Raw genomic sequence first — 13,293 nt, forward strand, 5'->3', positions numbered from 1 at the left:
CTTAGGCTAGTCAGGACTTATGCTATCATTACAATTACAGCAGTGACTAGAGATCCCAGTTCAGTGTTCTAGCCACATTGGCTCTCATTGACACAGAAATAGTTTTGATGGTTCTTTGGGGACTCAGCCCAGTCTCTAGAGGGACCCAGACCAGTTCTCATGTCACCCAAATGCCCAGTATAGCTGGCATTAAGTGACTCCCTTGCTGGCAGACTCTGTAGACCAGTGGTTCTTAACCTGGGGTGCACGCACCCCCTGAGGGTGCGAGATGCCCTTTCTGGGGGTGCGAGACATGCCATTTTTTTTTTTAGAAGGTAAATCATCGAAAAAACAAATTAAGCACAGGCACATAAGTACAACTACTTTGTTTAATTAAACCTATGTATTTATTAAGATTATACATTTTTTAACGATTACTGTAATATACAAATAAAAATATATCTAGGTTTAAGAACTGACCTACTTCAACGATTTTTGATAAGGGGTGCGAGAACATATTTTGAGAACCAAAGAGGTGCAGGCTGCAGTAAAGGTTAAGAACCACTGCTTTAGACAGACCAGGATGAGGCACATTAGCAGGGCGATGAGGGCCAAAAGTGTACAGAACCTTGTATTGATGCTGCATCTCTTCTGGGAACAGAGGAGTTCAGGCACCAGAGATGTCACTTCAGTACCTCTCTCTCACCAGCTAAATTGACTAAAAGCTATGGCTGCGCAGAAAATATTTGTTCCATCCTACAAGAATTTTTGAGATTTTGAACATTTTTCCCCTTGGAATTGGGGCCAAAAAAGTGAAAATCTTGAAAATTTTTGTGACCTGACACCAGCCCCCGCAAAAAACAAACCCCTCTTGGTTTGGGTCAATCAAAACATTTTGATAACTTGGAAACGTTTTGTTTAGATTTTGACCTTTTGTTCTTCTTCACTTTTTTGGGGGTACCAATTAAGTTAAATTTCTACACAAAAAGTCTTTTTGAACTGAAACACTGAGGCTTTCCATTTTGAAAATGTTGAAACATCTCGCAACTTTTCTTCCAATGTTTTTTCATGTTGGGACATTCATCAGAACTGACTGTGACACAGAGGCCCCTTGGCAAAGAGTTCCTTGTTCTTTGCAAACAACTCTTGTCGCAGACCTGACAAACTTACTAAGCCAAACAATGTCTTGCAGGATATTTATCAATAAAGCGTAGTATGTAAGGTATCTATAGAAAGCTCTTAACTTGTTAAGATTCATAGTCATTGCAAGATGTATGCATAGGTAATATTTAAGGAATAATGTATTTACATTGAAAGTTTGCTTTATGGACTTGGAGTAAAAGTTAATAACCAGGAGACAATATTCTCAGTGTTACCACTAGGGCTCGGGAAGTCAGACCTAGGGTATGTCTACACAGCAAAGAAAAACCCGCGGTTGGCTCATGCCAGTCAACTCAGGCTCACGGGGCTCAGGCTGCAGGCCTCCTTCATTCCTGTGTAGATTTCCAGGCTTGGGCTGGGACCCTCCCACCTTGCATCTTAGGTCTGGTCTACACTACAGAGTTAGGTCGACACAAGGCAGCTTACATCGACCTCATTGTGGAAGTGTCTACACTTAAATTTTGCTCCGGCCGATGTAACTGCCCTGCTACACCAACTTAATAATTGCACCTCCACGAACAGTAGATATATTGCAGAGCAGCTGGTGGAGCAGAGCGGCTCATGGGCCGGCTGGTGGAGTGGAGCGGCTGGCGGAGTGGCTCGCAGTGAGGGCTGCAGCAGAACCCCATGGAGAGGTGGGGCAGTTGGCCTTGGACCACGTAAGGTGCCCCTTAACACCCCTGCATGCCCTCCACCCCCCCCCCCCATTGCCACCCAGGTTAGGAGGTAAAACTCTGCAGATAAACTTTTGAACTCTTGGGCTGCACTGACCAGGGACAGACTTTTGGGTTGTTGGACTTTTGGGTGATTTTTGGGTTGCTGGATTTAAGACCCTGAGGGGGAAAGGACACTGCCAGACTTACTTGGGGGTGGGTCTTTTGCTCATGGTTTGTGTTATGAATCCTGTTTGTGGTGTTTCCCCAACATAATGCCGCATTGTTTCCCTCCTTTATTAAAAGGTTTTTGCTACACTCAGACTCTGTGCTTGCGAGAGGGGAAGTATTGCCTCTTAGAGGCAGCCAGTGGATGGTGTGTAATTGTCCCAGGTCACTGGGTGGGGGCTCGAGCCGGTTTTGCATTGTGTTATTGAAACGGAACCCTTTGATACCGAACCCAGCCCTTGTTGCTGCCAACTCAGACGGGCAGAAGGGTTACACTTACATCTCCCTTATTAAACTAAACCAATGTATTCATACAGCAAACATCCCAATAACCAAGTCAACATACCGTGTTCATAAATTATTACAGAGCAGCTCAGTGACAATCACTTGGGTAACTACTTACTACATTCTACATAGATGAAACTTCATGCAGAAAAAATGATGTTAAAAGACTCCTTTTCAGGTTGCACATCAATTACTTGAAAACTAGGACATTTTAGCATTAAGATTGCCTGCAGCAGCAGTTTTATCTGTGTCCTTTCTACCACTCTATGTGCTAGTGTGGAAACACTGTAAATGTCTGGGAGCAGGCTCAGTGACCAATTGGAAGGTTCAGAAAAGTAGGAGCAAGAATCTAGCAAGTTCTACTAAGCATGCTGCTGCTTATAACTCAGTCAAATCTGAATTAAAATTTTGTGGAAAAAAAATATCTGCCTGCCAAATTTGAAGTTTTTAGTCCAAACCCCTAAGCAACTAGAACTGTTGGAAAAAATGTAGAAACATTTAATACTGACAAATCTACCCTTTTTTACTAGTCTGAGATTGCAGCCATTGCTGTCAAGTGAGCAATCAGTATGATACTTGTCTAATCAGCATTTTTAAGATTTTCTTGGCATTAGCATGCAACCCACATGATGGTTCAAGCACCTTAATAATTTCACTTTCCAACACCATGGGCTCCTTGTACCACTACAACTTGGGTCCAGAACGCAACTGGTTCCCTAGATCAGGAATCCTGTATGGCCCATTTCCAAGCACCTTGCGCCATCCAGTCCTACATTGTTTCTCTGATTGAGGGTCCAAAGGTGTCACTTTCTTCGGACAGCACTTTCCTTCTCAGCACTCTGGTCAGAGCATCCTTCAACTCCTTGTTCCTCATGCTGTAGATCAGGCGGTTCAGTACAGGGGTCACAAAAGTGTAGACCACAGACACCACCTAGTCTTGTTCCAGGGAGTAGCTGGAGCTGTTGTGGGAGTAAATGAAGATGCAGCAGCCATATTTCAGAAGGACAACTGTCAGGTGGGAGGAGCAGGTGGAGAAGGCACAGTGACAGCTGGCCGCAGAGTGGATCCACAGGATGGCAGCCACAATAAAGACATAAGAGATGCAAATCAGAAGGAAGGGGATGGTCAGGGTTACCATAGTCACAGCAAAAATGATGTCTTCAAGGCTCTTCGTTATGCCATACGCCAGCTGCAAGATGGGCAGCACATCACAACAGAAGTGGTTAATTTAATTGGTGCCACAGAACAGCAGGTGGAACAGAAGAACAGTAACTTGCAGGGAAAATAAGAACCCCAGCACCAGCAACCCAGCTACCAAGTGCACACTGTATCAGCCTCATTTGGTTTTCTTCCCCCATGGAACCATCATGTGGGACCTGCCAAAAGAAAAGTGGGGAGAGGAGCAGAGCCAGAGGATATGACATTGCACTGCTGAGAAACATTCAGGTTCAATACCAGGAAGCATCCTCCAATTATATAAACTGGAGACTTATCAGTTGGAAGTGACAGAGGAGGAGAAAGACCTGGGTGTACTGGTTGATCACAGGATGTCTATGAGCTGCCAATGTGAAAGGCTAATGCAGTCCTATGATGCATCAGGCGAGGTATTTCCATAGAGTCAGGGAAGTGTTAATACCATTATACAAGGCACTGGTGAGACCGCATCTGGAATACTGTGTGCAATTCTGGTCTCCCATGTTTAAGAAAGATGAATTCAAACTAGATCAGATGCAAAGAAGGGTTACAAGGATGATCCTACCTTGAGAGGAGACTCAAAAAACTTGTCTTGTTTAGCTGAACTAAAAGACGGCTATGGGGACATATAATTGCTCTCTATAAATACACCAGAGGGATAAAGACCAGGGAGGAAGAGGCATTATTTATGTTAAGCACCAATATGGACACAAGAACAAATGTATATAAATTGGCCATCAACAAGTTTAGGTTTGAAATTAGAGGAAGGTTTCTAACCATCATGGGAGTGAAGTTCTGGACCAGCCTTCCAAGGGGAGCAGAGCGGGTAAAAAACCTAACTGGCTTCAAGACTGAACTTGATAAGTTTATGGAGGGGATGGTATGGTGAGACTGCCTACAATGGCATGTAGCTGATCTGCAACTGCTAGCAGCAAATATCTCCAATGGCCAGTGATAGGACACTTGGTGGGGAGGGCTTTGAGTTACTACAGAAAATTCTTTCCCAGGTGTCTGGCTAGTGGGTCTTGCCCACATGCTCAGGGTCCAACTAATCACCATATCTGGGGTCGGGAAGGAATTTTTGCCCAGGTCAGATTGTCATAGACCCTGGGAGTTTTTCACCTTCTGCTGCAGCATGGGGCACGGGGTATTTGCAGGTTAACTTGAAGTCTTTAAATCATGATTTGAGGACTTCAGTAATTCAGCCAGAGGTTATGGGTCTATTGCAGGAGCGGGTGAGTGAGGTTCTGGGGCCTGCAACATACAGAAGGTCAGACTAGATGATCATGATGGTCCCTTCTGACCTTAGAATGTAGGAATGTATGAGTCCAGGGCTGGCACCATCTGCAAGGGCTAGTTCTGAAATCAGCCATGCTCTAACGTAAGGAGACTCACTCACGGTCTCCCTACAGTGCATTCTTCTATTATGTATAATTTCTGAATCCCTTAAAATGCAAGAAAAGACCTGTTCCTACCCTAAGGACTGCACCTCTTAATGTCCACATGACACAATAAATGAGCTGCATAAACAGACAAGGAAGGGGGTAGGAAGGGGAGGGAAATGGTGAGGGTGACAACAACAAAGTGACACAGTTTGATGATTCTGTTAACTTAGTGTTGCCAGTCTCTTCTCCTCCCCACCCCCCACCTTTTTCTCCCCGCTCTCTCCTCAAAGGCAAGCCAACCAGGGTGAGTTCTGAGGGGAGGTTTTAGCAAGACAAGAGATGGCAGGTTTGCAGAGCGATTACCATGCAACCCAGCTGCATCGGAGAATGAAGAGGAAGGCACAGACACAGGTGTGGGAGGTGCTTCCTATGGGAGATGGTGCCAATGTTAGAACAAAGGCCAAATACTCGCCTATTATCCCAGCTGTTCCCCATGGCCATAGCTCCCTTTCCCATATATGAACGTATAGCAAGACAATCAATCAAAGAGGCCCAACAGATATATCCTATTTACGGTCCAACAGATGTATCCTATTTACCCCTAGAAAGGAATTTAAAAATTCCATAGGTCAGCAGAATGTAGGCACGTTAAGTTATTTGTTACCGGGTATAAAAAGACTTGCTCTACGCTTGTAAGGTGTGTTCCTCCCTCTGGCATGAGTCGAGGGGGACACCCGCTCAGCTGACTGAACAATAAAGAACTTGAAGCCGTCTTCTAGACTCCCGTGCCTCCTTGGGGTAATTGGGCAGCTCCAGGGGGAAACGAGTCCATTTGGCTAACAAATGGCACCCCAGATGGGACTTCTCTCCCTGTAGAGGGCACTGACCGACGGCCGAGGGCGACTCCGAGGAGTGGCCACCTCGAGCGGTTGGTTTGCTCGGGCCTCGGATCGTCACAATTGGCCGGGGTGGCTGTGTCCTCTCTAAAGAGAACTCTGAAGACACGGAAGCAAGACGGCTTCAGAAGAAGGGGAAGTCTGACTGCCGGACGCGGCCACTTCAGGCGGTAAGTGCGTTTACCTCCTGGGTTTGAGGAATAACGCTCCCGAGGTGTGGGTTGGACGGTGGAAATCCCCTAGGCAGCCCGTATAAGGGAAGGTATATTAACATTGTCGTAGTATTATAAGTGTATTGTCGTCGTGTTTGTGGGTAAAGGAAAAGTAACCAACAGCCAATGAGTAACGTCACTAACTCCATTAGTCCATGGGCCGTTCTTAACAACTATTGGGATTTGGAGCAGCCTCAGGGACTGCTCTTGTTTGTGGGAGGGGTAATCTTGTTTCTCCTCTTGATGGTGTGTTGGAAGCCAAGATTGTGACTGATTAGGAGATCTGTGTAAAATGAGTGAGTGCTGCTGACAGGTCTGAGGCTTAAGCTGACTTCAGCCGCCCCAAGACTTCTGTGAGGGGAAACCCGGTGACCAGGATATCTTGATTGCAAGGGGGGTCAGCCGAACCTCGTGACCCAGCGGATATCTGGGTTAAAACTGAATCCCTAAAAGCTTCTTGATACCTTTGTCTTGAACAAACCCCTGGGTAAAGTGTAATGGGGTCTGGACAAAGCACCTACTCCAGTACGCCCCTGGGATGTATGCTGGATAACTGGAAGGCGTTTAGACGCCAGGCTGATTATGGAACTGTATTATGCAAAGACAATCTTGTAAGATTTTGTACTCTTGAGTGGACAACCTTCGGGGTGGAATGGCCCGAAGGGGGGACACTCAAGCCAGAAATTGTACAAGCAGTACATAGCATTGTGACCCAGGATGGGCATTGGGACCAATATCCCTATATAGATATATGGCAGGACCTCGTAGCCAATCCTCCCCCATGGTTACAGAAATGTAAAATACAAACTATTAAAACCTTAATGGCTCGTGCCCCTGTTAGAAAATCCTGTCCCCGTTAAGAAATCCTGTCCTCCCACTGTGATTCCTTCTGCCCCTGATCCTATGCCCCCTCCCCCTTTGTATCCTGGCCTCCCCGTTTTGGCATCCTCAATTGAAAACTCCTCCCCCATCTCTGAGGATAATGCCTCAGCTGGCAGGGGTGAGCCAAGCCACCAGGGTTCTTCCAAAAAGGAGTCCCCTCTAACCTCTCTGAGCTCCTCAGTGTCTGATCACACCAGGAGAAAGACTGGCCCCGTGACAGCTCAGAGCTCCGAAACGCAGTGGAACTTGTCATCTGACTATAACCCTGGGGATATTCGGTTTACCCTTATTAGCTCATCGAGCAAGGGTGGCCCGGTACTCCAAGGGCCCCTGCAACAGAATTATTTGTGTCCACTGCGGGAAACTGTAGCCCCTGAGGGCAATCTCACTATGGTATATGTTCCCTTTACCACTAGTGATCTATATAATTGGAAGCAACAGAATCCCCCGTTCTCAGAAGAAAGGGGCCTGCATTTTAGCCATGGCCCTAAGGGAAGGATATGAAGAAAGGGGGGACAAAGTTAAGGGACGGCCAGGGCCACCGGGTCGAAATCAGTGCGCTATCGGTAGGAAAGAGGGGCACTGGAAGAATGAATGCCCCCGGTGACAGGCCATGGGAAAGGAACGTAAAGATAAAACCCCGTCCCTTCCCATCCTCTACAACAGTACAGGACGTTCAGGGGAGGAGTCTTCCCCATAGGGGGGCCGGGGGACCCAGCGGCCCCTCCTGACAGCACAAGCTGCCAGCCTGGATCCCACGGTAAAAATTAAAGTGGAGGGCCGCCCAATTGAAGCCCTTATTGATACTGGGGCCACTCTTAGTTTGCTCCCCCTTAATAAGGCTCCCCGAGATAGAGCTCGGGGACGTGCCATAGTCCAGGGGATTGAGGGACAAACTACAGCTTTGGAAAAAACTTTGCCTCTCCTAGTAAAAATAGGGGACCGTCAAATTTCCCACCAGTTCGTTTGCAGCCCCTCTTGCCCCATCGCGCTGCTCGGACGAGATATTCTTACTAAACTGCAGCCAGAAATCTCATTCGATAAAGGGACTATGGAAGTTAGACTCCCTAAGCAGCAGTCCTCCAATTACCAGATGGCCCTGATAAGCGCTGGAAATCACTTTCCGGACTGCCAGGGGAGGAATGAAGAGAGCCAGCTGTCAGGGGTTAACCTTGAGGTTTGGGTGGAGGAGGGAGGCGTCGCTCGGGCCCGGAATGCTTCACCAGTGCATATTTCTCTTAAGGAAGGAAGCAGCCCGGTCCAATTCGACAATACCCTCTTAAGCTGACCACTAGAATCGGGTTAAAACCTCTGATTCAAAAGTTTCTGCAGTGCGGGTGGCTCAGGGAAGGCACGTCCCCATACAACACTCCGATAATGGGAGTGCCTAAGCCTAATGGGCAGTATCGGTTGGTCCAGGACCTAAGACAAATTAACATGTTAATAGCAGAAACTGTTTGCCTTCGAGTGGGAGGACCCAGATACCCACCACAAAGCTCAATACCTTTGGACCGTTGTCCCACAAGGACTTACCTGTGCACCCGAGATTTTTGGCAGCCAGTTAAGAAGGGACCTCACCCCATTCCTGGCTAGACACCCCTCATGTAACATAGTCCAGTATTGCGATGATTTGCTCTTAAGTACTGAAACAGAGGCAGCCTGTAAAGAGCAAACTATAGAGCTCCTTAATTACCTTGGGGCAAAGGGGTATAAGGTCTCAAAGGAAAAAGCACAACTGGTTAAGCAGCAGGTCACTTTCCTTGGGTATCATTTGTGCCAAGGAAGTCGTAGTCTGGGTAAAGAAAGAATCTAGGTTATACTTAATAGCCCTCAACCCCGGCAATTAAGGGCTTTTCTGGGATTGACTGGCTTTTGTCGGCTCTGGATCCCTGACTACGGGGGAAGAGCCAAACCACTGTATGAATCCTTAACTAAAGAAGGTCTGCTCCATTGGACATGGGAGATGAGAAAAGCATTTCGAGAGCTAAAAGAAGCCTTGGTTCAGCCTCCCGCTCTAGCCCTCCCAGACCCCCGGAGGCCATTTACTCTATACGTTCACGAGAGGGGAGGGGTGGCTGCTGGAGTTCTGTGCCAAAGGTCGGGACCAACCTGGTGACCCATTGGATACTGCTCAAAGGTGCTGGACCCTGTCGCCAAGGGGTAGCCTGCCTGTTTATGGGCTGTTGCAGCGACCGCTCTCTTCATACAGGAGGCTGAAAAATTGACCCTGGGAGGGGACACTGAAGTTGTGGTTCCCCACGGGGTGCCTCAAATACTGGGGACAGGCGCTGGGGAAAAGCATTTAAATCCCAGTCGACATACCAGGTATGAAGTAGGGCTCTTGCTAGCCCCTAACCTAACCTTTAGGACAGTTAGCTCCATAAACCCAGCTACCCTACTGCCCGATCCTGGGGTTTCCCATGAGACCAGCCCCACTCATGACTGTATTGAGGTCTTGCAACAGGAAACCAAACCCCGCCCTGATCTTTCAGACTTGCCATGGTCCAACCCTGAAATTGAGGGGTACGTTGACGGATCCAGCTATGTGATAGATGGCAAGTGGTTCACCGGAGCAGCAATAGTAATTAAGGACAAAGGAATATACAAGTTTAAACTTAGCCCTAATTTGTCCGCCCAAGCGGCGGAGTTAGTGGCCCTTATCGAGGCTCTCCGGTTGGGAGCTGGAAAAACTATTAACCTGTATACCGATAGCCGCTATGCCTATATGGTGGTACATGCTCACGGGGCCCTGTGGAGAGAGAGGGGATTTATCACAGCGTCAGGCCAAAGAATTGCACATGGGAGTCTCATCAAAACACTCCTTGAGGCTTTGATGCTTCCCCTCCGGGTTGCCGTGATACATGTGCGCGCCCATGGAAGGGCCCCGGAGGCTGAACAACGTAGATATACTCAATTGGCCGATCAGGCCGCAAAGGAGGCCGCACGGGAAGGGGCCTCATGGGTCCTCTTGGTTCAAGATACAGAAGCTAAAAACCCCTCTCCCCGATATACAGCCGAGGAGGCGTGCTACGCACAGGCTGCGGGGGCCCGGCAGGTTCCCCCGGGATGGTGGAAATTACCAGGGGGGGAGATTTTTGTCCCCCGGCCATACTTCAGGAACTTTTCCGGCACATGCATAAAGAAGGACATATGGGGTCAGGGGCAATGGTTGATTTGGCCACCCGATCCCTCAAGGGGCTGGGCATGCACATGGAAGCCCAGAGAATAGTTAGTAATTGCCCTGTCTGCCAACGAACAAACCAAAAGGGGTGTGGCCCTCCCGCCCCAATGGGAGGCCGGCCCTGGGCCACGTACCCTTTTCAGAGATGGCAGGTTGACTTTGCAGAAATGCCCCCTTGCAGGGGCTATAAATACCTGCTCGTATTTGTAGCTCAGCTTACTGAATGGGTAGAGTGTTACCCCACCCGGCATTGCCAGGCCCGGGCTGTTACTAAGGCCCTGTTACATGAAATACTTCCCCGATTCCATCTCCCCGAAACGATTGAATCTGATCAGGGAAGCCACTTTACCTCACAAGTGGTCCAACAGGTGTCCCAGGCCCTCGGTATACAATGGAAACTACATACACCCTGGAGGCCGCAAAGCTCGGGTCAAGTAGAAAGAATGAATAGAACTCTCAAAGATACTCTGACTAAAATATGCACAGAGTCTAGCTTAAAGTGGCTTGATGCCTTGCCACTCGCCCTCACCCGTATTCGAAGAGCCCCACGTAAGGGTCTTAAACTTTCGCCCTTTGAACTAGTCTTTGGATTTCCACCCCGAATACTTATCCCAGGATTCCGGGAGGATGTAACCTGGGAAGTGGGAAATGACTTACTATGGAAACAGGTTTCCGGGTTGCAATCTGTCTTGTTGCAGCTTCATCGATACGCGGCGCCATTCCAGGCTCTCCCCTTGGACCAGACCGTGCATCCGTTCCGGATCGGTGACCAGGTCCTTGTCAAGAAGTGGAAACGCGACCCCCTTACGCCAAGGTGGGACGGTACACACACCGTTTCGCTCATCAGCCAGGCCGCAGTTAAAATTCTCGGGAGCGACAAATGGACACATCACACCCGGGTAAAGCGGTTTCTGAATCCTGACCAGGGAACCAATCCCACGGAAGAGGACACCGGCCCTCTGCCCGCCCCGGAAGCCCGGGGTGGCACGGGCGAAGACACCGTCTGGGAGTATCAAGGACTCGATGGGCTAAAAGGACTGTTTAGAAAAAAGCAATAATGAACTCATTATTGATATTTCTGTTCATAGGTGTCTATCACGGCTATGGTTGGGAGAATAGGTTTATACAACTGGGAGAAACAATAGCGAGTTCCTTCAATCTTAGTAGCTGCTGGGTTTGTGGAGGTCCAGGGGATTGGAATGAGTGGCCTTGGGTAGCCCAGCCAGTGCAAGCTAAATGGTGGATCAGTAATTTAAGTATAGTCCACAAAGGAACAGAAGTTTGGGATGAGGATAGTAGCCCTTGGCGACTCTATTCCTCTGAGATGGGGATCCTTTGTCTAAACCGAACAAAACAAGAAGGGGTATATGTGGGCGAAAGCCGATGTGACTGGACTCTATCTCTAGGACTTGACTGCTATGATCACCCTAGTTGCCATACATATGACTGTTCTAAATATCAAGGACGGTGGAACCATACCCACGTAAAACTCACTAATCATAGCTGGGTACAATGTTCCTACCAACAGCATACCGGCGAAGGCTGTAAGGCAGTTGGACAAGATGGGTTCTTTGATGCCCTCTTTCTAAGTTGCCAGCGAGATAATACCGACAGTAAGGATCACGTGGTACGCTGGTATCAGTGGGCATGGCAACATTCTAATGGAACTCGGGTAACCCATTTTAACCATTTTTGGTCTACTACCAATAGCCCTAAATTTGGTTGTAATTGCGCTTGGAGGGAAGGGGCTGGGGCATGGAAATGTGACTATTGTAACCCTGACGGTACATCTATTGTATTAGGGGGGCCCCTGGAGATGGGTAACTCTTTGTATTACGAAGAACTGGGCCCCGAGGACTACCCCGAAACCTGGGATGGCCCCTTTGCGAATGGACAATGGGCCCTAAAAGGCCATTACTGGATATGTGGGCAATACGCTTATCGAAGATTGCCTCCAAATTGGTCAGGAATATGTTATGTTGGGTACATTAGGCCCTTATTCTTTTTATTACCCCAAATTCAGGGAAATAAGTTAGGAATTAAGGTATATGACGACTTGATTAGGGAGAGGCGGTCCGTTAATTCCGCATTAACCGCTGGAAGCTCCCAAACGTGGGGAGCTCAAGAGTGGCCCCCTGAAAGAATTATGGTCCAGCCACATGGAATCCTAATGAGTGGAACTCAGGGGCAAGGGAGCCCATTTACAACTTGAATCGGATAATTAGGCTGCAAGCCATTTTAGAAATAATAACTAATCAGACGGCTGCAGCTCTTGATCTTTTGGCCGACCAGTCCACTCAGATGAGGAATGTGCTCTACCAGCACCATCTAGTTCTTGATTATTTGCTGGCAGAGGAAGGGGGAATCTGTGCAAAATTAAACGAATCTAATTGCTGTTTACAAATAGATGATAATGGAAAGGCGGTAAAACAGCTAACAAAAGAAATGAGGAAGCTAGCCCATGTCCCGGTCCAAGCATGGGGTGGGTGGAATACGGACTGGTTCCCGTCCTGGTTACCGCAACTGGGATGGCTCCGAGAAGGCCTTCTTCTCTTTATACTCTTTATTACAACCCTATTATCCCTAGCTTGCTTTGCTCCCTGTGTAGTTGCATTAGTCCGACGAATGGCTAATCAAATTGTACGCCAACGCATGATGGCACTATATCAACCGGTTAAAGTTGAGGATTGGGGGCCATGGGGCTCTCAAAATGCTTTTAAGGGGGGAGAACCTTGTTAGAACAAAGGCCAAATACTCGCCTATTATCCCAGCTGTTCCCCATGGCCATAGCTCCCTTTCCCATATATGAACGTATAGCAAGACAATCAATCAAAGAGGCCCAACAGATGTATCCTATTTACGGTCCAACAGATGTATCCTATTTACTCCTAGAAAGGAATTTAAAAATTCCATAGGTCAGCAGAATGTAGGCACGTTAAGTTATTTGTTACTGGGTATAAAAAGGCTTGCTCTACGCTTGTAAGGTGTGTTCCTCCCTCTGGCATGAGTCGAGGGGGACACCCGCTCAGCTGACTGAACAATAAAGAACTTGAAGCCGTCTTCTAGACTCCCGTGCCTCCTTGGGGTAATTGGGCAGCTCCAGGGGGAAACGAGCCCATTTGGCTAACACCAAGGCATCCTTGGCTGCAGGCTGAAAAGGAGACAAGAGTGTTTTCCAACACTAACAGGGAGGAAAAGCAACTACACATCTCAGGAATCATTGAATCTGTTAATGAA

The 13,293-nt window shown here is 48.0% G+C and overlaps 1 pseudogene; it reads right to left on the minus strand.

The window, feature by feature from the left end:
• Positions 1-3,075: 3,075 nt before the first annotated feature.
• LOC128836092 (olfactory receptor 10V1-like) lies at positions 3,076-10,776 on the minus strand (annotated as a pseudogene).
• Between the last annotated feature and the right edge of the window lie 2,517 nt (positions 10,777-13,293).

This window comes from Malaclemys terrapin, chromosome 4, assembly GCF_027887155.1.
Source record: "Malaclemys terrapin pileata isolate rMalTer1 chromosome 4, rMalTer1.hap1, whole genome shotgun sequence".
Taxonomy (NCBI): Eukaryota; Metazoa; Chordata; order Testudines; family Emydidae; genus Malaclemys; species Malaclemys terrapin.